This window comes from Theobroma cacao, chromosome 5, assembly GCF_000208745.1.
Source record: "Theobroma cacao cultivar B97-61/B2 chromosome 5, Criollo_cocoa_genome_V2, whole genome shotgun sequence".
NCBI lineage: Eukaryota > Viridiplantae > Streptophyta > Magnoliopsida > Malvales > Malvaceae > Theobroma > Theobroma cacao.
The window spans coordinates 31745679-31773050 of record NC_030854.1 but is presented as its reverse complement, the minus strand read 5'-3'; the positions used below and the strand labels follow the sequence as shown (position 1 = coordinate 31773050).

Here is a 27372-nt window from a genome sequence, read left to right as displayed (position 1 = left end):
GGTGGAAGGAAATTGGGTTGATTTTGGTTTTCTGGACCTGGTTTTCTAAATTCGGTGTATAGAGTTTTGTTTGGGTGGGTTTTTGGACTTTTCTTGAATTTGGATTCAATGTGTTTGGGGCTTTTGGTTGGGTTAGGAAAATTCAAAAGAGTAGAGTTATTCTAGTTGGGTTGATTTTGGATGCATTTTATATGTGCCATTAGTTGTCTTAATAGTTATTATTGACGTAAAAATATTTTTCTTATTGAATTAATTTAAATTAATAAATCAATAATTATAAATTTATATAGACAATAATAAAAAGAAGGAGAGAAAAATAGAGTTGTTGAGGTAAAAATATTTTATTATTGCATAATTTAAATAAATAAAAAATGATATGAACTTAATAATCAATAATAAAAGGAAGGAAACTAGAAAATAAATAAATCACTATCATAAAATTATAATGATGATAAGCATGAATTTATTTAATATATACCAACACAGGCAAAAAATAATTTTAGCATGGGATCAAAATTGAGACATCAAAATAAAATATTATCAATTTAAGTTCAACATTGGTAAAATGAAGAAATATTTGAATATTTGATTTATTAATTAGTATATAATTTTTTTGTTTAAAAAGTATGATTTGATTTTTTTTTAAATATAAAAAAAGTATAAAATAAAAAAAATAGAAAAGTGTGGTTCGTATAATCGGAAAGAGATAGAGAGTGGCACTACTATGATTTGAAAAAGGTAAGTACGACGAAAAATGAATTTTTCTTGAATTTGTTTCTTTGACGTTTGAATTGGTGTGGTCAATGGAGTGATTGACCCACTGATGTAATTGGAGTAGAAACGCGTTTGCTTGACTAGACCTTTTACCATAAATTGATTGAAAGACTATCAGTATATTGGACAAACCGCGTGTGCTGGTACTTTCATACCAAGAAATGAGAGGCGGCTAACCCTCAAATAATTTTATATAATATACATGGGATGTGTTTAGTGTGTAAGTCGTAAGACGATGAAGCCAGGACAAAAAAATTTTGAGGTAGCTAATCAAATAATGACACTCGTCATTGTTGATATTACTTTTAAGGGCAAAATGAACCATGAAAAGCCTTCATCGATCGTTAATAATATCTGATTAAAAGTGACAAATAAAATTATAATTCAAGTGTCATTATCTCATATAAAAATAAGATTATGCATGCATTTTTTATTTATAAATTTAAAATTTGAACTTTTTAATTCTTTCAAGAAATTTTACTTTGGTTGCGAAATGTACTTTTTAATTAATAGTAGCAATATATAAGGATCTTTGAGAAACTATTGAAAAATTTAAAGTTAGAGAAAATTAAAATTTTCAATGATTTAATTTTTTAAACATCAAATAAAATATTATCCCTTTAAGTTAAATAATGACAAAAATAAAAAAAGCAAAAAATTAAATTCCTCTTAGCTTATCTCAATAACAAGCTTTCAAGTAAACTCAAAACACCGCCCTACCTCCATTACATACGTGTTCAAATTCCTTTAAACCGCTATTCAATATTGGCCAAAAACAAACCACTAATCCACATTTTGCGGGCCAATAATTGATGTCTGCATATAGCCATGTTCGAAAAAAAAAAAAATTGGTTGTTCCACCAACTTTATCAGCACACCAACCTAATCTCCACCAAACACCCACTTAAATCCATGTTTATTTAAATATAACAGACAACTTTCTACTCCAATTCAAACTCCACAATTTGTGGGATCATAACAATCCCACAGTCTTGGTCATGAACAAAAAATGAATCATGATATTTTGCCTTAAGTTCAACTCTTTTGTTCAACGGTGTGAAAAGTCAGCTGAAAATTACAACCAACGAAAATAAATATACATCAGAAAGGGCTTTATCATATCAACTTTTAAGTATAAGAAGGGTTGTAGTGCTGGGACTTACTGTTCTTAGTTCACAAGAACACATCCTCTCTAATATCTATTAAAAAAAAGGCAAAAGTTATCTATTTCTGGTTTTACAATCCACTTTCTCTTCATAGAGGGTACAAGTGCAACGAAAAGCTGTTAGCAGGGTACTGTCTTGTCTAAAGTCATTTACCAGCTTAATTATGATCTTTAATCCTAACTTTAGCTTTAACTTGTATAACTACTTATTTTAATTCTTTGATCTTGGTTATATATAAGGCCTTCCTATTTTTTATTAAATTCTTTCCTTTGATGGCGTAATTAAGTTGTTCTACATTATTTTAGGTGCCTCATCAACCGATATAAATTCTCGTGTTCTTCTTCAATGACTGTTTCGATGGTTGAAGAGTCTTTGTCCATTTCTCGATGCCCTTACGATGTATTTTTGAGTTTTAGAGGTGCAGATACGCGTAAGAATTTTACAGATCACCTTTACATGGCTTTGGTGCATGTAGGGATTCACACATTTAGGGATGATGATAAAATTGAGAGAGGAGAGAAGATAAGAGACAAAATTGAAAGAGCAATATATGAGTCAAAAATATCTATCATTATCCTCTCCAAGAATTATGCCTCATCAACATGGTGTCTTAATGAACTTGTAAAGATAATGGAACATAGAAAATTCTCCAAACACATTGTTTTGCCAATTTTCTATGACGTGAATCCATCTCAAGTCAAGAAGCAGACAAGGAGTTTTGCAGAAGCGTTTGCTAGACATGAAAAGAGCTTCAAGTCTGAGATGGACATGGTACAAAGTGGAGGGCTGCTTTAAGAGAAGTTGCGGATTTGGGAGGCATGCTTCTTCAAGATAGGTAAGCAAGTTTTAAACTATTTGATCCCTTCTTACAAGTTGCAATCTTATATATGCCCATAATTTCATGATAGTTTTTTCATTACGTGGTTGAATATTTTAATGTTTCTTTGACTTGGTAAAGGAATATTAGTCTCCCAATTGAGGTTTAAGTTCAAAGTCTAAATATTCTCTTCCTTAGCCCCGTACAGATATAGTGCTAAACATTGAATTTTATACTTGATTTTGATTTATAGGGCTATCGGATATAATCAAGTAAAAGCATCAATCTAGTGAAAAATAATTACTCCATCTACCTCATGAGTCATGAAATGACTGGCCCATTTTTTTTTTTAATTTCTCAAATTGTTATTTTCATAACTAAAAAAGTTCATTCACTTCTAAGTTGACATTCCTATTAGTATATTCTATATATAAATTTCACAAGAACAAAAGGTTATAATGACTAGGAATAAAGATGTAATTTACTGAAACCAACACACTTTTCTTAAATTCTGTACTATAAAAATAGGGACCAACATTTATCATAAAAAATAGAAACCAAACAAAAGAACTAGAGAAAAATTAAGGATCGCAAAAATCCGGTACTTGACGGGTTTGGTCTTGTCCCGACCCTGTAGGGTGGGTTCTTTGTTTGGCAACTGGGGGCTAAGGCTAGTTGGGTCGGGTTTTACGATTAAAAAAATAGGGTCGAGGTTGGGTCCAGTTTAGGGTTTCCGTCTTGAGGTAAATATAAAAAATATTAATATTTTATATTTATAGTTATATTTATAGCTTATTAGTTTATTTATATTTAGCATTAATTAGAGATATCAACATAAAAATATAATATATTTAAAGTAATTAAGATGTAATTTACATTAAAATTAAACTAAAATAATATAAAAAACAAATGTTGAGTTGAACGTAGGCTATATACAATAAAACTTCGATAAATTAATACTCAATAAATTAATAATTTTGATTAAATATTATTTTTTGTCGATCTCGACATAAAATCAATGTGGTAAATTAATGATTTGTTAAATTTATAAGATAATATATTTTTTAAAAAATACATACGTCCCACTTGATATATAAATTAATAATCTCTTTATACATCAAAATTATATATATACATGATTCAATTATGAAGCCTTGGTAAAATATGACTCCAATATTATTTGTTTCTCCTTGAAATTAATATCTCCTTGTAGTAACGTGCGGGTCCGAGAACCCGACCGCCAGACGCGAGTGAAAATTTAAAAAAAAACTAAGAGTCGCTATCAATCTTTTTTTACTATGTGCGATTGGCCACCTATTGACTCGATTCTAATCGATGAAGCCTTAAATTAATTTTAAGCCTACCGAAAAGAACCTTAAACTGATCTACGTTTTTTTAGATCTAAGTTCGAGAGTACGGTTACGTTAGGGGAAGGATTAGCACCCCCGGGACGCCGATTCCATGAACGGTACCATTTTTAGATTATCCTATCAGGCTTTAATTTTTAATTTCATTATATTTTCTTAGTTATTATTCTCTTATTTTATCTCTTATTTAACCTAAAATGGAATGCAAATGTGAGGCAAGATGAAATGCATGGCGTGGGATAAAAATATGTCGGACGAATAACCTTTTGTCGAGGATATTCTCCCGGATCCGCCCATCATACTAGTGGGATCTGGGGTATTCTCTCACTTAGCGAATTATTTGAGAAATTTACCTTCGTAAATTCGACGAACAAATCCTACCATCGGGGTCATCATACGTTTTCTTTTAAAATAATACTTTCGTGCATGATGAACCTAATTGGGGCAAAAACTTTTTATTAAAAATGTTTCTCGAGTCCTCCCATCGTATTGGTGAGACTCGAGGACATCTTTTCACCTAGAAAACTTTTCGAGGAATACCTGCCTTCGTAAGATTCTTGAAAGATCCCATCATCGAGGCTTAAACTCGAAAACAGAAATATTTATATGCAATGATATGCATGATGCAACATATATATATGCAATGCTAACGCAATTATCTATTCTTTTGTCATTTTTTATTATTTAATTGTTATTTTCATTTTATTTCATATAATCGTATTTTCTATTCTTTATTCTCCTATATTTTATTTTTTTATACTCTAAGTTTCTCCTATATATTCCTTCATATTTCTTATCTTATCATTTTTACATAATATTTATTAATCTATACCTTATACCATTAGATATTTAATACTTGAATTTAAATCATTTAGTGCTTTGGGTTTTCCTCGTTAATAGTTTTTATTATTTGTCTATTTATTTAATGTCATGGATATTACCTTTTCACAAATTTATTATATACATATCTGAATTATTATCATTATTGTTTTATTTTATTTATTTTTCATTTTTTCCTTTTTATCTATTATTTGTTTATTTATTATTTTTTGATGATTTTGTGTTGTTAATTTTTATTTTTATAAAAAATTTCGGGATTTCGAAATCGAGGCCCTCCCATCATACTGGTGGAGCCTTAATTCGAATTCCAAACCTAGAAAAAATTGACCCGGGATTGTGACTTCTCGCGTCCCGACCAATCATCCCATCATCGGTATATTATATTTGTAATCAATATCATGGTATTTTTTTTATTTGTAATTAATATCATGGTATTTTTTAAGAGTTAAATTTTCTAAGATTGATTCTCATAACTATTTGATTGTAATTATTTTAATAATTAATCTAATATTTTCTAATTTTTTAATTTAATATATATATATTTTTTAGCCTATCATTTATTTGTTTCATTCATTTTTATATTCATTATTTATCTCCATCTACATTTCTCTGGAAACAAATCCCAATTTGCAATTGATTTTATATATATATATATATATATATACTTCACTTACCTTAGCTAAAATTCTTTTAATAAATATTATCTTACATTTAAATTTCCTTGCTTATATTTTTTATTAATATTTATATATATTTATAATTCTATATTTTTATCATCTTCTTAATCCTAAAAATAATATATTTTAAAATATTATACTAAAATAATATAATCCTAATCCTACATAATTATTAATCAATAATCCTAAAGATCAACAAGATGGACTAGCCCAAATCACAACAGTTCTGAAGAAAATGATAAGGAATTTACCTTTATGGGCCAAATTGACCAAACTACCCAGCTTGGTCCAGTCCAATCTGCTATTCTAAAGTCAGCATATCTCTTCCAAAACGCACCGTTTCGGTGCCTTGTTCAGCAGCCCTTGATGTGCCCAAAATGACGTCGTTTAACGCTTCTAACCTTAGGTATTTAAACTTTCGTCTCTCCCTTCTTTCTTCATTTCTTCCTTCTTGTTTCTCTCTCTAAAACCTAGACTCTCTTCCTTCTCTCTACCAAACCGCCGGCCACTACCCAACGGTCGGCTCTCCCTAACCGATGGCGTCGCTCCCCAACGGTAGGCTCTCCCTAACCGATGGCGTCGCTCCCCAACGGTCGGCTCTCCCCAACTAGCGACGTCGCTCCCCAACGATCGGCTCTCCCCAACAGGCGGTGTCGCTCCTCAACGATCGGCTCTCCCCAACCGGCGACGTCGTTCCCTCTTCACTCTTTCTCTGCCTGCAGATGATCGACTTTTGTCGGTCTCCTTTAAAAACCCAGCTCAAACACCCAACCGGCAATGAAAAAACCCACAGCTTTCCTAACCTCCAGTCACCAGAACCCCCCCTCCAAATCTCATCAAAAAATACTGTAAATCCTAAAAGCCAACCATTTTCCTATTCTCCGATTTCATTGTATTATTTTTTTTTTGTATTTTTTGATCGTTGATTGTGGTTTTTGGCTGCTAGATTTCTAGGGCATATTTTTTGATTTTTTTTTGTTGAGGATTTGTGGCTATTTCTGCTAGTAGACGAGTAGAGAAAAATTTTTGTTGTGGTATTCGGCTGCTAGGGAATATGGTTTTTTGATTGCTTGTTTTTTTGTCGCTTGCTCGGTTACTACAATGCCCCCTTTATACTGGGTTGAAGGGGGCACGCTCCCACTACCCTACCAGACGTACCTCTCTCTCCTTTTTTCCTCTTTTTTTTGTTTATTTTTCATTTATTTTTAATTAATTATGATTTTTCTTTTTTTTTACAGTGTCTACAGCTGCCCTTCTTTGCGTATTTCGAAAATCTGAAATAGTGCAAAGATGTAGACACTGTATTTGACTAATTCTTTAATTCTCTTACCAAGTTTAGTTTTTTTTTATTTTTTGTTTTTTTACATTTTTTTTATTTTTTTTTGTTTTTGTTGTTTTGTTTTTTTTTTTTAAATGAACTTATCAAGATTGAGGTAATGACACTTTTAAGAATAAACTCCTCAAAATTGAGGCAAATGAAACTTTAAAAATAAACTCAAAGCTGAGGCAACGAAACTTTTAAAAATGAACTCCTCAAGGCTGAGGCAACGGAACTTTAAAAAATGAACTCCTCAAAGCTGAGGTAATGAAACTTCTTTAAATGAACTCCTCAAAGTTGAGGCAACGGGACTTTTAAAAATGAACTCCTTAAGGCTGAGGCAACGAAACTTTTAAAAATGAACTCCTTAAAGTTGAGGCAATGACACTTTTAAAAATGAACTCCTCAAAACTGAGGCAACGAAACTTTTGAAATTAAACTCCTCAAAACTGAGGCAACGAAACTTTTAAAATGAACTCCTCAAAGCTTGAGGCAACGAAACTTCTAAAAATGAACTCCTCAAAATTGAGGAAACGAAACCTTTTTTCTTTTTTGATGTGGTGAAAAATCAATTCTTCATCTGAGGCACTACGACTTTAAAGATGGATTTTCCTCTTTTTCAGTTGTTTTAAAACTTTGAACATGGCAATTTAAACATCCTAATCATCTTCATTAGTTGTTTTGTTTTTGGTGGTTTAGAGTTTTCTCTTTGATCAATGGGGGATGAACTGATCACGCTTCCGATCTCTTGTCTTCCCCAATTCATTGCTCACAACTGTTTTCTTCCTCTATCATATGCATGGTCTAATCATTCTTCACATTTTTTACTGTTATCCATTCTGTTGCTATTTCCATTTCTTTCTCTCTTTTCTTAGTCTTTTCTCTTTCTTTTTTACATTACCAGACTCCATTTCATTCCCCATCAATTACGATCATTTTTCAAAATATTGCAAACATTTCGTACTTTATCATGCTCTTTATTAAATATCATTCCAATTTTATGACAAATGCAATGCAATGTACTCATATCTCATCTCTTGGTAGAATGGAAATGATGACAATGTTGGGAGCAGAAGGGCTACTTTTCATTAGAAAAAAGGGAAGTTTCTACAATCAGGCATAATGACAAGGAACAGGAGAAAACCAATTCATACAAAAGAGATACAGTTTTTTCTTAATGATTGTTCCGATAGATATTGACAGTAGCCTCAAAATTTTATCTCAAAGCAGACACAAGCGTCAGCTCCCTTGTCTTTTGTCTGAACATCTCGGATCATGATTTTTACCCTTTCTGTGTTAAGCCCTTGTAGTACTTAGACCTCCTTTTTGTCTAGATCGCCCTTTCGGATTTTCGTCCTAAACACATCTCCCATACTCAAGCCGCCTTTTCAGGTTTTCAACTTGAAATTTTTTTTTTTAATTTTTTTTCTCAAAATATTTCTTGACAACATCGACATTCACTAGGTTGGAAAACTCCCTTTCGTCCATCTCTGCCAAATTTAGTGCTCCTCCTAAAAAAGCTTTTTTCACCACAAATGGTCTTTCCCAATTCGGCGTCCATTTCCCGCGAAGATCCTGCTGGTTCGGAAGAATTCTTTTCAATACTAACTCTCTCTCTTGGAACTGAGGAGGATGTACTTTCTTGCCATATGCCCTCATCATTCTCTTTTGATATAATTGCCCATGGCAAAGTGCCGTCAACCTTTTTTCTTCTATGAGATTCAGTTGCTCATAACGAGCGTTAACCCTTTTGGCTTCTTCCAACTGTACTTCTTTAAGGACCCTTAGGGAAGGGATTTCTACTTCGATTGGTAAAACTGTTTCCATCCCATATACCAAAGAGAATGGCGTAGCTCCCGTCGAAGTTCGGACAGTTGTGCGATAAGCATGCAAAGCAAAGGGTAACTTCTCATGCCAATCTTTGTATACATCTATCATCTTGTCAATTATCCTTTTGATGTTCTTATTGGCTGCTTCTACCGCTCCATTCATTTTTGGGAGATAAGGCGCTGAATTGTGATGTTTAATCTTGAACTTGGCACAAACCTTTTTCATCATTGAACCATTGAGGTTACTAGCGTTATCTGTGATGAACCTTTCCAGGAGACCATAACGGCATATTATTTCTTTTTGGATGAACTTACATAGCACTTTCTGGGTCACATTAGCATAAGACGTTGCTTTTACCCACTTAGTGAAGTAGTCAATTGCCACCAGAATAAACTGATGCCCATTTGAAGCCTTTGGGGTTATTAACCCAATCACATCCATGCCCCACATTGAGAATGGCCACGGTGATGTTAATACATTCAGTGAATTTGCAAGAGTGTAGATTCTGTCTGCGTATATCTGACACTTGTGACACTTTCAAGCGAAATCTATACAATCCGTTTCTAACGTGAGCTAGTAATACCCTGCTCTCATGACCTGTCTTGCCAACATATGCCCACTTGCATGTGCCTCACAAATTCCTTTGTGGATTTCCTTAACTATTCTCCTATCTTCGGTTGAATCCACACATCTCAAAAGCACTTGATCCTTACTTTTCTTGTACAAGATGTCCTAATCCAAGAAGAAATTCATTGCCAACCTTCTAATGGTTTTCTTATCATTTTTTAAGCTTTGTTCCAGATACTGCTGAAACTTGAGATAATGCATAATATCATGATACCACGGTTTCCCATCTACTTCTTCCTCTACACTAGAGCAATGTGCAGGGCACTCTCGAAGATTAATCATGATGGGTTGAATCTTGACATCGGTACCAACTTTGAACATTACTACCAGTATGGCTAATGCATCCGCCATTTGGTTCTCCTATCGGGGCAAATGGGTGAAGCAAATCTTATTAAAATTTTCAATCAGCTTTGAAATATACTTATGATACTGGACTAACTTGGAGTCGTGTGTCTCCCATTCTCCTCGCAACTGATAAATGACCAAAGCAAAATCCTTATACACTTCCAAAACGTGAATTTTCCTCTCGATCGCTGCCTGAAGACCCATGACACAAGCTTCATATTCAGCCAAATTATTGGTGCAATAGAAGTTGAGTTTAGCTATGACGGGATAATGATTTCCTTCTGGTGACATTAACATGACCCCTATGCCATGCCCCAAGGCATTCGAAGCTCTGTCGAAAAACATCTTCCAATTCTCTTTCTCCTTTGATTCCTTCTCATTTGTTTGACAAACCGACATCAGGTCCTCATCGGGGAACTAAAACTCCATTGGTTCATAATCCTTCTCCACCATTTCTGTCAGAAAATCTACGATTGCACTTCCTTTGATAGCTTTTTGGGACACATATACAATATCATATTCAGATAACAACACTTGCCATCTTGCCACTCTACCTGATAAGGATGGTTTCTCGAAGATGTATTTAATAGGATCCAACTTCGCAATGAGCCAAGTGGTATGATATAGCATGTACTGCTTAAGTCGATTTGCCGTCCATGCTAAAGCACAACACATTTTTTCCAACGAGGAATACTTGGACTCGTACTTAGTGAACTTTTTACTCAAGTAGTAAACTACCCTTTCTTTCTTACCTGTTTCATCATGCTGTCCGAACACACATCCCATGGATCCTTCATTTACTGTTAGGTACAAAATGAGGGGTCTCCCGGCCACAAGTGGTACCAACACTGGTGGACTCAATAGATATTCTTTAACCTTGTCAAAAGCAACTTGGCACTCCTCGTACCATGCCTCAGGATTGTGTTTGCGAAGGAGCTTGAAGATTGGGTCACATTTGAGTGTGAGTTGTGATATGAACCGGGCTATATAATTCAACCTTCCCAAGAATCCTCTAACTTCTTTTTGCATTTTGGGAGGAGGCAAATCACGGATTGCTTGAACCTTATCTGGGTCAACTTCTATTCCTCTTTCACTGACGACGAAACCAAGTAACTTTCCTAAAGTGACCACAAAAGTGCACTTTGCTGGATTTAATCTGAGCTGAAACTTCCGTAACCTCTTAAATAACCTTTCAAGATTGGTCGCATGGTCTTCTGTTTTGCGAGCTTTTATAATCATATCATCCACATACATCTCAACCTCTCTGTGCATCATGTCATGGAAAAGAGTCACCATGGCTCGTTGATAAGTTACCCCAACATTCTTCAAACCAAATGGCATTACCTTATAACAAAAGGTCCCCCACTTAGTTATGAAGGTAGTTTTTTCTCTGTCCTCTAGTGCCATCTTAATTTGGTTATACCCTGAAAAACCATCCATAAAGGAAAACATGGAATGACGAGCAGTATTGTCAACGAGGGTGTCGATGTGAGGCAAAGAAAAATTATCTTTTGGGCTAGCCCTATTCAAATCTCGATAGTCCACACACATTCTTACTTTCCCATCTTTTTTAGGCACTAGGACAATATTTGCGACCCATTCAAGGTATTTAGCTACTTCCAAGAATCCTACATCAAACTGCTTTTTCACCTCTTCCTTAATTTTCAATAGCATTTCAGGTTTCATTCTTCTCAACTTTTGGTTAATTGGTTTGCATTCGGGTTACAATGGCAGTTTATGGGCTACAATGTCTGTATTGAGTCCTGGCATATCTTGATAGGACCATGCAAACACATCTACATATTCATGGAGTAGCTTTATTAGTTTTTCTTTTTCAATCGGCATCAACATCGGACCAATTCTAACTTCTTTCTTATTATCTTCATTTCCTATATTAATCATTTCAAGTGTCTCTTGATGTGGGACAATTTGTCTCCCCTCATGTTCTACTAGTCTTAACAAGTTCGGAGTTAAATCATAATCCTCCACGTTTTTCGTATTGTCAAGTTCACTGACACTTGTACCTTTTTCAAAATTAACCTCAAAACCACTGTCATTATCATCTTCACATTCATTATTTGGAATCCTGAAAGGTAAAGGGAATTGAAAGATGTAGAGCTATTGTATAGATAAACAGTTAAAATAAAGGGATGAGATGACAAGAATGAAAATGGTGAATCATGAGGGGAGATATGAGAAATGCACTACGCATGTCAATTTATTGGAATGATAAATGATAAAAAGCCCGATACATAAAATTTTCAATGCTCTTGGGCATAAGCACAGATGTTTAGTTTGCATTACTTTGAAATTGAATCACAAGTGACTGGTAAACTCATTGTGGTCCAACTGCTCAACTTCAGCTCGGGTGGTCTAAGGTATGTAGTAAGGATCCTCTCCACATTTCCTAGCTGCTCTTCATCTTCCTCCGTTACACATATTGATAAATTAGAAAAGGCTTCCCCTAATGCTGACACTGATTCTCGGCTCCCAATGGTGAGTGATTCAGGAAAGATGCAGCCTCCGGACCGAAATGTCTCGTAGAGATGAAGATATTTCACTCTATGATTTTCTAACATGTGCCCCTTAAAGTGAGCCAACCTTTCCCTTCTTCTTTCGACTATCATTTCTTCTCTTTCCTTCTTGGTCGGCTTATATCCCAGGCTAAACCTTTCTTCATTTTTGGTAGCACGTATTGGCCTTTTAATGCCTTGCAGTTCTCTTCTCAGTCCTACCTTCGCTCGATATCCTTTTCCTACTATTTGACTGACAGCCATATTGGTGGTTTTAGAAAGCCTCGGAATGGGTGGTGTGATTCCTTTTCCAACATATGTGGTGTTAACAAACTCGAAAGATCGAAAGGAACATTCAGGCACTTTTTCTGTCGCTTCCATGTAAGGAGTATCCGCTGGCTTGCTTATGAGTAAGTCCTCTTCCCCGTTAACACATACAATCTTCCCATCCACGATGAACTTGACCTTTTGGTGAAGCGATAAAGGTATGGCCCCAGCCAAGTGGATCCAAGGTCTTCCTAACAAATAATTGTATGAAGGAGCAATATCCATAACCTGGAATTCAATGGTAAAGGTACACGGGCCAATTTCTACCGGTATCTAAATATCCCTCACTACTTCTCTCCTTGTCCCATCAAAGGCTCTCACAATCATCTGGCTCTTTCTCATGTAAGACATGTCGATAGGTAAGCGGGCCAAGGTCCTCATAAGCATCATATTCAAGGATGATCCGTTATCAAGAAGCACTTTTGTGACGGTATAGCTTTTACACTTGGTAGTGATATGCAAGGCTTTGTAGTTTCCCCTACCTCCAGAAAGGATTTCTTCATCTCTAAAGGATATTATGTTACCCACTGAAATGTTCCCAATGATGTAGTCCAAATTTTCAGCTGAAATGTTGTGATCCACATATGCTTGGTTCAGAATCCTCATCAAAGAGTTCCTATGTGGTTCTGAGCTAAGGAGCAATGATAATAGTGAGATACAACAGGCAACCTGTTTAATTACTCGACTACATTGTACTCACTGTGTTTGATGAACTTGAGGAACTCTGCAGCTTCTTTTTCCATCACCGGTCCCTTTGAGCCATCTGTCGATTCTTGATATTGTACTTTTTTTTCTCTCTAATTTTGCTCTTTTCCTTTTCCCTTCTTCTTCTTGAGATTCTTTAATGCCTCTGGTGTATAGCAACGTCCGCTGCAGGTAATTTCCCCAACACAAATTATATTTGCAGCATTACCTTGAGATTCGGCCATCCATTTTCTCGTATTTGAAACTTGTACATTGCAATTGTAGTTTCACGGGACAGCTTTACCATCTTGTAGGGGAAAGGTTTAAGGACTTCGATGGTCATTTTGGCATGGGTTCTGTCTTCCACAGACTCTCCTCTTGGTTCATAGAAAATGGTTAAAGGTTTTATCTTCGTTGGGTGAGTGGAATCTTTAGCCATCATGTTTACTGCTGGCCCTAAGGCTTCCATGTAGAATTCAATCCTTAATTCGTCCATCATCCTTTGCACTTCCTTCCGGAAAGAACTACAATCTTGAATTAAATGCCCCACACATCCCTTGCGATATAAGTGGTATGGTCCTCGGATATCTCTCGAGTCATTCATGTTAGGACATTTCGGCCAAACCTCAAGCATATTGGCCTTTATCAAGGCTTCTAACACTTTCTCCATGAGGGTTTCTACTTCCCGAATGTTCCTCTTAACATACACCTTTTTTTCGATTGCATTTACCTCTGCCCCAACATGATTTGGCAGTGGGTTATTGTTAATATTCTGTTCTGGCTTTTTTTCAAAATTCAAGATTCCTGCCTTGATCAACCCTTGCACCTTATGTTTGAACGTTGTACAATTCTCGATCAAGTGACTTTTGATTCCATAATGATAATCACAATGGGCGAAAGCGTCATACCATCTCGGGAATGGAGGTTTTAATGGCTCTATGTATAAAGGTGCCACCAGATGGTTTGCAACTAACTGAGTGAAGAGTTTAGCATATGGGATTGGGATTGGGTCAAACTATAATTTTTCTTGCTTGTTTCGCCATCCTTTTGATTCACCGGCAGTATGGTTGTTTGAAGGTGTTGTTTGTTGTGTGGTTGAAGCTGTAACGAGTGTGGAAGTAGGTGGGTGGATATTTATGGGGTAAGGTGTCCGTTGGATGGGAGCATATGGGTACAAGTTAGAAAAGGCATTTAGCATGGATGGATATAGGTATGGGCTTTGTGAAGTGTTATTCACAACTGGGTAATAGGGGTATGGTGGATATGGCTGGTAAGGGTTGTAGCTTCCTTCTTAGGGTTGTCCTGAAGTGATGTCTTGGGCTTCTCCTTCCTTCTTCTTAAAAGTTCTCCCTTTTTTCGTGTGTACTGCATCACCTCCTTCTATCTTCCATTGTTTAATGGCAGTCTCTATCATCTTTCCTGAAATCACCATATCAGTGAAGTTCTTTGTGGCACTATCGACCAATCGTTCATAGTAAGGGGCTCGCAGAATGTTAACGAACATCACGGTGGTCTCTTTCTCAATCAATGGTGGCTGAACTTGAGAAGCCATATTCTTCCATTTTTAAGCATATTCTTTGAAGCTTTCAGTGGGTTTCTTTTCCATGTTTTGTAAAAAAAGGCCATCCATAGCCATATCTGTAACATGCTTATACTGAGCTACAAACGCCCGAGCAAAGTCCTTCCATGTATGGATTCGATTGCAGTCCAGTTGGACATACCACTTTGCTGCAACACCAGTGAGGCTATCTTAGAAGCAATGTATTAAGAGCTTGTCATCATAGGCATATGCAACCATCCTTCTGCAATACATGGTGATGTATGTGACCGGGCACTTGGTTCCATCATACTTTTCAAAGTCTGAAACTTTAAATTTCGGGGGTATAACCACATCTAGAACGAGACAGATGTTCGATTGCATCCATAGAGCAATACATTCCTATTCCTTCTATCATGTGTAGTCTCTCCTCAAAAAGGTCAAATTTTTGGTGGGTATCGGGATTGTCTTTTGATTCAACGGATCCACACTTGAGCTTCTCTTATTCCTTCGGATTGTCCAGATCAGGTACAGAGATGGGGTCTGAAGGATTTACCCCTCTAATTGGCCTATATTGGGCATAAGTCGGTGGTGGCCCTGTAGGCACTAGCATCCCAAAGAACGAATATTGTCCTATCAATGCATGGGGATAGACGCATTCCTTGTCCGGGGTGGTGTGAATCCTGGTGGATATACGGGGTCCATATTGGCTTTTGTCTGTTAAACATCTTCTGGCACACCAGAACTCCCCGCCACTCTTTTCCCTTTATCTGTCGACATCAACTCCAAAATCTTTGACAACTGACCCATGATCTTTTCTTGTTTCTTTTCGATCTTGTCCATTCTCTCCGACTGTTTGTCCCCCATGATCTTAGAGCGAGCTCTTGTGTTGTATCTGTGTAGGGTTCGTTTCTTTGGAATTTTGTTCTTTATGGGTCAAATGGATAAGTTAGAATTTTATGTTGATGAATACATTGTCATTTGTTATTATTTATATGAATCATGCAACTATGATGCAAGTGAAATGTGCTTGAAAAGAAGAAGAAAAATAGGAAAAATATTGGCCATCCAACATTTACCATAAGAAAATCCATATCCATAGAACTGAAATATCCGATTACATCATTGTCTAAAACTATTACATAACTACCAAAAGGAAAAACCAACTTTGTCATATTGGTCTCTAACCATCTTAAGGTGATCGATCAACCGCTCACTCAATTCATCCTTCGGAAGAATCTCTCGCCTGAGTTCTTCGGTCTTATCTGCCATTACTCGCTCTCTAAATGCCACTTCTCTCATCTGTCTCAGTATCCATCGCATTTCAGCTTCTTTCCTTTGAAGGCTTTATGTGCACGAATCATTTCTTTCCCTCATTTGGAAATACTCTTGCCTTACTGCTTTATACTGTGCCTTGTAGCCCTTCATGGCAGTTTTCAACAAGCCGCAGTCATTTCTCAACTCTTGGATAGTTTATTCTTGTCTTCGTACCTCGTGCTGCAAAGCATTGTTGGCACTTTGGAGTTCTTGCATTTTGGTTATCAAAGAAGAATTTGCTACGTTCACTTCCTCAAACTTGCTTTGCCGCTCATCCTGCTCTTCCAAAGCCATCCATACCTTTCTTGCCGTCTCTTTCTTCACTTCTTCTAGCTCATCCTCATGTCTTCACTTCATATTCATCATTTATTTTTCAAGTCTTTTTCTTGTCAACTCGCTCTCTAGCAGGACATATTGAGGTTTTGGGTTTATGGGATATTTTGATGGATTTTTTAGAGGGCATACGACATCTTTCACCCTTTGGTCGTGCCAAGTATGATATCCTGTGGTGACTTCATCGGTAACCTTCCCTTAATCCACTCGGCACGTTTTCTTCCAGTCTTGTGCAATTTCCTCAATTTTCTTTAGCGTTTTTGACTCTCCATATGTAAAGTCTAACTGGTTGAGCTAGTGAGTCATGGGCACGAATTACTCAGATCTGAATTGTCTCCGTACCATTATCGGTGCATAACTAATGGCTCCCCATGGTCCCATCAGCGGCACCCGTGGCTTGTCTCTGCATTTATACATCACTTGCATTCATGGCATCCATGGAGCTCTCCAAGTTACTTCAACGCTCATTAACCTCCAAAGATTCGCGACCCACTCTTTTTTCCTCTTGCAGTTGGGCCATACATTTTCGTAGAATTCAATGACAGGGCAACTTGCAAACAGATAAGGTTTTCGAAATTTACTCTCTTTGCATTCGAAATGGATTTTGACCCATACGGTTAAGAGTTAGGCACATCCGATGAATCGTCCCTCGCCTTTGCGTCAACAAAAATTCAAGGATCTGAAGGTTTCAGCTAAGATGGATGGAGCCGGGTTGATGCTCCTTATCACCTGATCAAAGAAGTCTATGATTGATACCTCCACATGACCTAGAACCTTCGGGAAGACCACTAAACCATAGATTGCCATTGCGAAAGCTAGGATGCCTTGTTCATCCTCAATGTGTTTTTAATATATCCGTTCAAAAAACTCCACGGAAGGCATTCTGTGTCTCCTTTCTTCTTCAAGTGCTGATCCACTTCTACCGTAGTCATTTCTAGCAACTTGGCCAACTTTCGTTGGTGTCCCGTCTGCTGAGCCCTTCAATAGATCTTGTCAGGCTGCATGTGATCTATCCGGAGTAGAGATGAGTACTCTTCTATGGTAGGGGTCATGTCCACCTTGTTAAAGACAAAGCAACGGTATGAAGGATCCCAAAATTGGACGATGGCTCAGAGCATCTGGTCATCAAGAGGTACATATAGGAGCCATGCAATGTGTCCATACTTGCTCTGAAAATTGTCTGGTGAGCACGTCTCCACTGTTCCCAAATTCCTATCATCTTTGTGAAGTCATTCTGCTGAAGGTCCAAGTGAACTCTCTCGGGTAAAGTTGGGATATGTCCCTGAGTCAAACAGTCTCCTTTTTCTTGTTGAATCTGCCCCATCTGTAACTCTATCTCATAGTCATTTCTGTATATGTTGAGTGGACCTGCTGATGATGATGCCATGGATGTAACCGGGATCTCTTAGGTTGGATGTTGTGTAGCCAATATTTCTCCTATATGCAATTACGATGCATGCAAATGAACATGTAACATGCACATGACAAGCAAAATAAACTTAAGTTAGTATGGTAGAAAGAGTGGAGTGTAAAAAAATAATGAGAGAATAATAAGTAATATCATGGGTATTACTGTCTACTCCACGATATTTTATTATCTCGTGGCATAATTTAAAATAGAGGGAGTGGAAGAAATTCCTTCATGTGTACCTATTTATAGGGTATATTCTCACAGGTATGACCTTACCTAGGGTTAAGCTACTCTTGGTATTCTATATGCTGAGTGAGGTTTATAAACAGAGTTAAGGTTCCCAAATCGTTCCTCATTGTTGTCCACGCGAACTAGTAAGGCACCTCGATCCTCATCCATTACAGGGTTCAAACGGACTAGGTTCAATTTGAGTGGGAGTCTTCACTAGCCCGTGTAGAGGTTATCACCTTACGAGAGCGTAGCTACTAAACTCCCTCCTAAAAAGGACATAACTTGGGTGGAGGGTTTATGCATGAATACAAAATGTGCTGTATGTGTGAATGAAAACATCGAGTTTGGAGTAACATTCTCACATCCCTCTATCCTAAATCCCCACAATTTATTAAAACCAATAAAGTAACAAATGCAAAATAAACAAATGCACTAAACAAATATATGCAGAACAAATCATCAACACTTAGGAAACATCGAATTATTTAAAGCCTTGGATAACCTATTACTATTTAATGGTTCGACTCTCGGCATTCCCCAGTGGAGTTGCCAACTGTTATAACGTGCAGGTCCGAGAACCCTACCGCTAGACGCGAGTGAAAATTTAAAAAAAAACTAGGAGTCGGCACCAATCTTTTTTTACTAGGTGCGATTGGCCACCTATTGACTCAATTCTAATCGATGAAGCCTTAAATTAATTTTAAGCCCACCGAAAAGAACCTTAAACTGGTCTACGTTTTTTTAGATCTAAGTTCGGGAGTACGGTTACGCTCAGGGAAAGATTAGCACCCCCGGGACGCCCGTTCCATGAACGGTACCATTTTTAGATTATCCTATTAGGCTTTAATTTTTAATTTCATTATATTTTCTTAGTTATTATTCTCTTATTTTATCTCCTATTTAACATAAAATGGAATGCAAATGTGAGGCAAGATGAAATGCATGGCGTGAGATAAAAATATGTCGAACGAATAACCTTTTATCGAGGATATTCTCCTGGATCTGCCCATCATACTGGTGGGATCTGGAATATTTTCTCACCTAGGGAATTATTCGAGAAATTCACCTTCGCAAATTCGACGAATAAATCCCGTCATTAGGGTCATCTTACGTTTTCTTTTAAAATAATACTTTCATGCATGATGAACCTAATTCGGGCAAAAGTCTTTTATTAAAGATGTTTCCTGAGCCCTCCCATTGTACTGGTGGGACCTGAGGACATCTTTTCACCTAGGGAACTTTTCGAGGAATACCCGCATTCGCAAGATTCTCAGAAGATCCCATCATCGGGGCTTAAACTCGAAAACATAAATATTTATATGCAATGATATGCATGATGCAACATATATATATGCTATGCTAATGCAATTATCTATTCTTTTGTCATTTTTTATTATTTAATTATTATTTTCATTTTATTTCATATAATCGTATTTTTTATTCTTTATTCTCCTATATTTTATTTTTTTATACTCTAAGTTTCTCCTATATATTCCTTCATATTTCTTATCTTATCATTTTTCCATAATATTTATTAATCTATACCTTATACCATTAGATATTTAATACTTGATTTTAAATCATTTAGTGCTTTGGGTTTTCCTCATTAATAGTTTTTATTATTTGTCTATTTATTTAATGTCATGGATATTACCTTTTCACAAATTTATTATATACATATATGAATTATTATCATTATTGTTTTATTTTATTTATTTTTCATTTTTTTCCTTTTTATCTATTATTTGTTTATTTATTATTTTTTGATGATTTTGTGTTAATTTTTATTTTTATAAAAAAATTTTGAGATTTCGAAATTGAGGCCCTCTCATCGTACTAGTGGAGCCTTAATTCGAATTTCGAACCTAGGAAAAATTAGCCCGGGATTACGACTTCTCGCGTCTCGACCAATCATCCCATCATCGATATATTATATTTGTAATTAATATCATGGTATTTTTTATTTGTAATTAATNATATATTTTTAGCTTATCATTTATTTGTTTCATTTATTTTTATATTCATTATTTATCTCCATCTACATTTCTCTAGAAACACATACCAATTTGCAATTCATTTTTTTTTATATATATACTTCACTTACCTTAGCTAAAATTCTTTTAATAAATATTATCTTACATTTAGATTTCCTTACTTATATTTTTTTATTAATATTTATATATATTTATAATTCTCTATTTTTATCATCTTCTTAATCCTAAAAATAATATATAAAAATTTTAAAAATGTTATACTAAAATAATATAATCCTAATCTTACATAATTATTAATCAATAATCCTAAGGATCAACAAGATGGACTAGCCCAAATCACAACAGTTCTGAAGAAAATGATAAGAAATTTACCTTTATGGGCCAAATTGACCCAACTACCCAGCCTGTTCCAATCCAATCTGCTATTCTAAAGCTGACAGATCTCTTCCAAAACGCACCGTTTCGGTGCCTTTTTCAGCAGCCTTTGATGTGCCAAAAATGACGTCGTTTAACGCTTCTAACCCTAGGTATTTAAACTCTCTTATCTCCCTTCTTTCTTCATTTATTCCTTCTTGTTTCTTTCTTTAAAACCCAGACTCTCTCCTTTCTCTCTACCAAACCGCCGGCTACTACCCAACCGTCGACTCTCCCCAACCGGCGACGTTGCTCCCCTAACGGTCGGCTCTCCCCAACCGACGACGTCGTTCCCCAACCGTCAGCTCTCCCCAACCGGCGACGTCGCTCCTTAACGATCGGCTCTCCCTAAATGGCGGTGTCGCTCCCCCAACGGTCGACTTTCCCCAACAAGCAGCGTCGTTCCCTCTTCACTCTCTCTCTGCCCCCCGATGATCGGTTTTTGCCGATCTCTTTTAAAAACCTAGCTCAAACACCCAACCAGCAATGCAAAAACCCACAGCTTTCCTAACCTCCAGTCACTAGAACCCCCATTCCAAATCTCATCAAAAAATACTGCAAATCCTAAAAGCCAACCATCTTCCTATTCTCCGATTTCATTGTATTGTTTTTTTTTGTATTTTTTGATCGTTGATTGTGGTTCTTGGCTGCTAGATTTCTAGGGCATATTTTTTTATTTTTTTTTTGGTTGAGGATTTGTGGTTGTTTTTGTTGGTAATCGAGTAGAGAAAAATTTTTGTTGTGGTATTCGGCTGCTAGGGAATAGGGTTTTTTGATTGCTTGTTTTTTTGGCTTCTAGGTTCCTGGTTTTTCATTGCTGGTTGTCGCTTGCTCGGTTGCTACAATGCCCCCTTTATACTAGGTTGAAGGGGGCACGCTCCCACTACCTTGCCAAACCCGAATTTTTCGCGTCTGACAGGGTGAGGGTGGTGGCTGGCAGGGTGCATCCGCACCCTGCCAATCGTACCTCTTTCTCTTTTTTTCCTCTTATTTTTTTTGTTTATTTTTCATTTATTTTTAATTAATTATAATTTTTCTTTTCTTTTTTTTTTACAGTATCTACACTCCTTAGATCTCATCTCTAACATTTCTTAATGCATTAAAAAGCTCTGATATAGCGTTCTCGTATTAAAAAAGAAAATTGATATTGACTATTAAATACTCTGATGACCTCTTGATCGTATTTGATGTTGTTGCTTGGCTCACTTACAAGTTCAACGTTTTTGAGATCCATTGTTGCAATTGCTTTTGAGTACAATTTGGATTTTATATGTTATATTCACACAATGCTTTACGCATTTAATTTGTTATTGTTGATTTCTTTACACCTTTGAGATGAAAAACCATTGTGTTTAGTTTTATATTTTTTTCCTAGAAGTTTATGCTTGACTTAATGTTCATGAAGTATATTAATTAAGTATACATTGAATGTAACTTTAGTTTGTTTGCAAAAATGAATGGATTCATGACTTCTATTTAATAAGACAAAGTACATTTATGAACTTATTTTGCTTAAACAAATATATAGAATAATGATAATTTATATTTGCATATAATTAAAATACACAATACATATATCAAGTTTAATGTTTTGAGAAAAAAAATAAAGAATCTCATGATGATATTAATTTTTTATTAATTAATATATAAATTATTAATTTTTTTTATAATTAGGGGAGGGGGGATTCGAACCTTACTTTTTTAAGTAAAGGTATAATGCACCAACTAATGAGCCAAATGCTAGAGTACATAAAAATTATAAATTTATTAATTTATCGATTCAATAATATCTCCATTAATTAATAAATTTTCGTTGTCTCAATAGGATTAATTTATAAAAATTTTACTATAATTCTCTTGGCTTGAGGTTGGGTATTAAAATTTATAACCCGATGTCAAGACCAAATGGGTTTAGAATAAGAAAATATAAAGTGGAGTTGGGTTTGGAACCAGAAATTTTCTGTTGCCATCCTTAATTTTGATTGGTATCCAAATCAAAACAGAAAGGAAGAAAAATACTTATTCAAAGTGGGACAAAAAGAAGAATTTGGAGAAATAAGCTTTATGTATTATTTTGGCTTGTGTGACGCTTGACTAAAATCACATCACATGCATTGTACGTATATCTATAGGGATAGCATCATTCCTCCTAAAATATCTCATCCTTCTTCAATAAAATTCTATCCATCATCAAGTAAAACACTCTTTTATTGACATTTTACTTTTAACTTAATCTAACCAAAACAATAAGAAACCAAATATTGACTCAATAAACAATAAATATTTAACGTAAAGAAAATACCAATAAAGAAAGTAAGTTTTTCTTTTAATGTGAAGAAAATAACTTATTAAATGAAGTAAATAAAACAGTTTATGAGATTTTTTAAAAAAGTATCCCTTAATATTTAAGAATTAAGATACACTTGAGAATTTTAACATAAGTAAGATGAGTTAAAGATGAAACAAACAAGTTAAAGGATTTTTACTCCATTTTCAAGATGTCACCTACTAAGTTATATTTCAAAAATATACTATAACTTATATATTTTAAATTTTGTAGGTATGAGTCACAATTCATTCAAGATATTATTAAACAGGTTCAAACTAAACTCCATCGTACTGCTTTATATGTGCCTCCTTATTTAGTTGGAATAGATTTTCTTGTGACATGCATTAATTGGTGGTTAGGAGATGGATCAAATAAGGTTGGCATAGCAACAATATGTGGAATTGGAGGGATTGGGAAGACAACCATTGCCAAAGTTGTTTACAATCTTAACATTCAAAAATTTGAAGGTTACAGTTTTCTTGCTGATGTTAGAGAGACTACTGAAGAACGCAATGGTCTAGTTCGTTTGCAAAGACAACTTATTTCAGATATCCTTAAGGGAAAAGCAAACAAAATATATAATTCAGATGATGGAATCACTAAGATCAAAGAAGCTATATGTCGTAGACGTGTGCTTCTTGTCTTAGACGATGTGGATGATTCAGACAAAATAACTAAAATAATTGGAGCGCAAATTCCTTTTCACCTGGGAAGTAAAATCATCATAACTAGCAGGCATCGATGTTTACTAAGTGATCCTTTTATTAGGCAGATGTTTGATCTTGAAGTATCATCAAGTTATGGAGAATTGTGCAAGGTATTTGAGGTAAAAGAATTAGCTTTCAATGAATCACTTCAACTTTTTAATCGGTATGCATTCGGACAAAATGATCCAATTGACAGTTATATGGAATATGCAAGAAGTGTAGTGAAACACTGTGGTGGGCTTCCATTAGCTCTTCAAGTTTTGGGTTCTTCTTTGTCTGGTAAAAGTATAACCGCATGGAGAAATGCATTAGAGAAATTGAAAGCAATCCCTGATAGCAAAATTCAGAAGATTCTAAGAATAAGCTATGATTCCCTGCAAGATGATCATGATAAAAATCTATTCCTTGACATAGCTTGTGTATTCGTCGGGAAGGATAGAGATTACACAACTACAATTCTAGATGGTTGTGATTACTATACAACAATTGGTATTGAAAATCTCATGAACAGGTCTCTTTTGGTTGTTAATGAAAAAAACAAACTAATGATGCATCAAATGATTAAAGATATAGGAAGGAACATTATTCGTCAAGAATCTCCTGACCTTGGGAAACGAAGCAGGTTGTGGCATAAGGATGCATTTGATGCATTGAGAGGGAAAATTGTAAGAAAGACTTCATTTTCTTCAACTTTCTTTTATGCAACATATTTTGTTATGTCGTACTTTTTTTTAACTAAATTATTCTTTCTCCAACAGGGTACAAAAACAATCACGTGCCTGACCATTGACCTACGAAGATTGCTGGAAGAGAAGTATGGAAAGACAATTGCAGATCATTCAAAATATCCATTTCTCATGTCAAATGAGGTAGATATAGAAATTGAAGCATTTGCAAAGATGCAGAGACTTAAACTACTTCAGTTGGATTATGTAAAACTTAAAAGAGACTACAAAGACTTTCCGAGAAGCTTAATATGGTTGTGTTGGCATGGGTTTCCTCAAGAATATCTTTCTACAAATTTAGATATTTCTGGGCTAGTTGTTCTTGAGATGTGCAATAGTAGCCTCAAACATGTTTGGAGTGATACAAAGGTGTGATACTATCTAATTTCTCTTTACTTTATGGAAGCAAAAACAAAATTATATGGCTAAGTGTTTTTTTCCCTTTTTTACAGTACTTTCTTCCAAATTTGAAGATCCTTAATCTCAGTCACTCTCATGGCCTTTTCAAAATCCTCAACTTATCAGGTCTTCATAGTCTTCAAAGGTTGATGCCAAAACACTGCATAAAGTTGATTGAGGTTGATCAATCCATTGGTGAGATAAAGACTCTTATTGTTTTAAACCTTAAAGGTTGCAAAAGTCTTAAGAAACTTCCAAGGACAATTGGTTCGTTAGAATCTTTGGAAAAGCTTATTCTATCTGGTTGCTCAACATTCGATGATGTACCAAGGGATTTGCAAAATATGAAATCATTAAGGGTGCTTAGCTTAGATGGAACTGCTATATATGAATCCAATTCGTGGTTGTCTTGGCTATCACTGAAAAGAAGCAAAGAGTTGGGTTTCTTTTGGGCATCTTTGCCATGTTCTTTAGTAAAGTTGAGTCTTGAAAATTGCAGACTATCTGATGATGCTATGCCTGTTGATTTGAGCTATTTACCTTCCTTGAAATCCTTAAATTTAAGTAGGAACCCAATTCATAGCTTTCCTGAAAGCATTATCCGCCTTGCAAAGCTTGACGAACTTCTACTGACTTGTTGCAAAGAGCTCCAAAGGCTTCCAAAACTTCCAACAAGTGGTTTGTCCAAGATAATGGTTAAATCGTTGATCAGGTTTATTTCCAAGTCTACCATGCTTATTAAATTTTAAAAAGTGTATTGTCTTTGGTTGTGAAAAGCTAACTGAGGTTGAAGATGTGTTCAAGTTGGAACCAATTGAAAACTTTGAAGTGGAACAGATTGAAAGCTTATTCAATATGAACTCGATTAGAAGCATTGAATTGCAAATTTATAACTATATTACGGACACAAAAATGGTCGCTACCCCTCAGGTTTTTTCTTAGTCTACAAAAACTTTTTAATTTCTTATTTTTCATTATTCAACACTTTTATAAATAATATTTTCAATGTCTCAGGTAATTTATGATAGCGGCATAACTAGCTGTTTTGTCTCTGGAAGTGAGGTTCCAATTTTGTTTGAGCATCACTCTGAAGGGTCTAAAATTTCTTTTTCTTTGTCACAAAATCCTGGTGAAAAAGTTAGTTGGTTAAACCTATGCGTAGTTTATTCTCTTGTTAGCCATGAAATATTTGAATTTACACCATCTGTGCATATTGCTAATGAGACCAAGCAGTTGAAGTGGCTTTATGTCTCAAGTTTCATTGAAATTCCTGAAACCAATAGTAACACAATCTTATGGCTAATCCACTGGCCAGTAAAGGATTATCAGATGGAAAATGGCAATTTGGTGAGCTGCAAATTAGTATCTTCTGGTTTAGACATCAAAGAATTTGGTGTTACATATGTATCAGAGAAGAAGGCTATACATGAAAATGACTCTCGACTTTGCTATCAAGGTACGATTGCAAGTGATAGTATTTATAAGAACCCTTTTTTGACTTTACTTTATATATATATAGTTTATTTATAACTTGTTTTCTTCATGGAAATTTTTTATGTTAATTTATGAATATTTGAGGAAAAAAATTAGTACAAGATATTTTTTAGCTACCATATATGCATCGGAGTATATCTAATCAAGAACTTTTAAAATATATTCTAATGAAAGATATATATTAAAAATATGTATTCTTTATTTTTAATTTTTAAATTTATTTAAAATATTAATAGAAACATATTAGTATAATGCTAAAAAAAGTCCCTAAACTATTCAAAAAAAATCAAGTAAACTCTTTTTTTTTATTGTGTTTAATTAAACTCTTATATTATTATGGTGAGTCAAACAAGCCCTTATGATTAATAATTGATTAATTGTCATTAGTCAAAATATCACTTGTCATTTTATATCTACATGGCACTGACATGATATTGATATGGAGGGTGAAAAATATCATATGACTATATGATTATGCCACATCATCATCAATTTTAATATATCAACATGCCGCATCATTATTAATTATGACATGTTAATATGTCATGTCCGTGCCATGTGACATTGAATGATAAATGACATTTTAACTAAGTCAATCTTTAATTACAAAAACTTATTTAACTCAAATAAAAGTACAAGCACTTGATTGAATGCTATAAAAGTATAAAGATTTATTGAATTTTCTTGAATAGTTTAAAAACTTTTTTTAGATATTATGTCAAAAATATTTTTAATATTTAAATAATAAATAGGCCTTGTTGCCCAAGCTTAAGTTTTTGAATTGTTAATTTGGCTTAGTCTATCCTATAAACACCTATAGATGCTTGTTTTAGGTCAATATAATTTATAAATCACTTTATGTTAAGTATAGCCATAAATATAATAAGAAATGATGATGTTAGGATTGTTGGATTGCACCATGTTACAAGGTATTGTTCTTTTTGGGGTCTACCCTAGTGATATTATCATTTTGAAAAGAAGGCACATTGTGAAGGAACATGCCCTTATTTATAAGGTACAATCCATTTTTTGCCTTTAAAGACGTGGAACCTAACTTTTCAAAAAAAAAAAAGTGAAATCTTTTCCTCTCAACATTAAACCCCCAATTGAGAGTAGATTGTGTTTTCTTTGAAGGTTAGAGTATGGGAGTCTCATGAACAAATTTGAAGCCATTTGTTAATGCTAAAATTGTTGGA

The 27372-nt window shown here is 34.9% G+C and overlaps 1 pseudogene; it reads left to right on the top strand.

The window, feature by feature from the left end:
• On the top strand, positions 1933-25431 carry LOC18599485 (annotated as a pseudogene).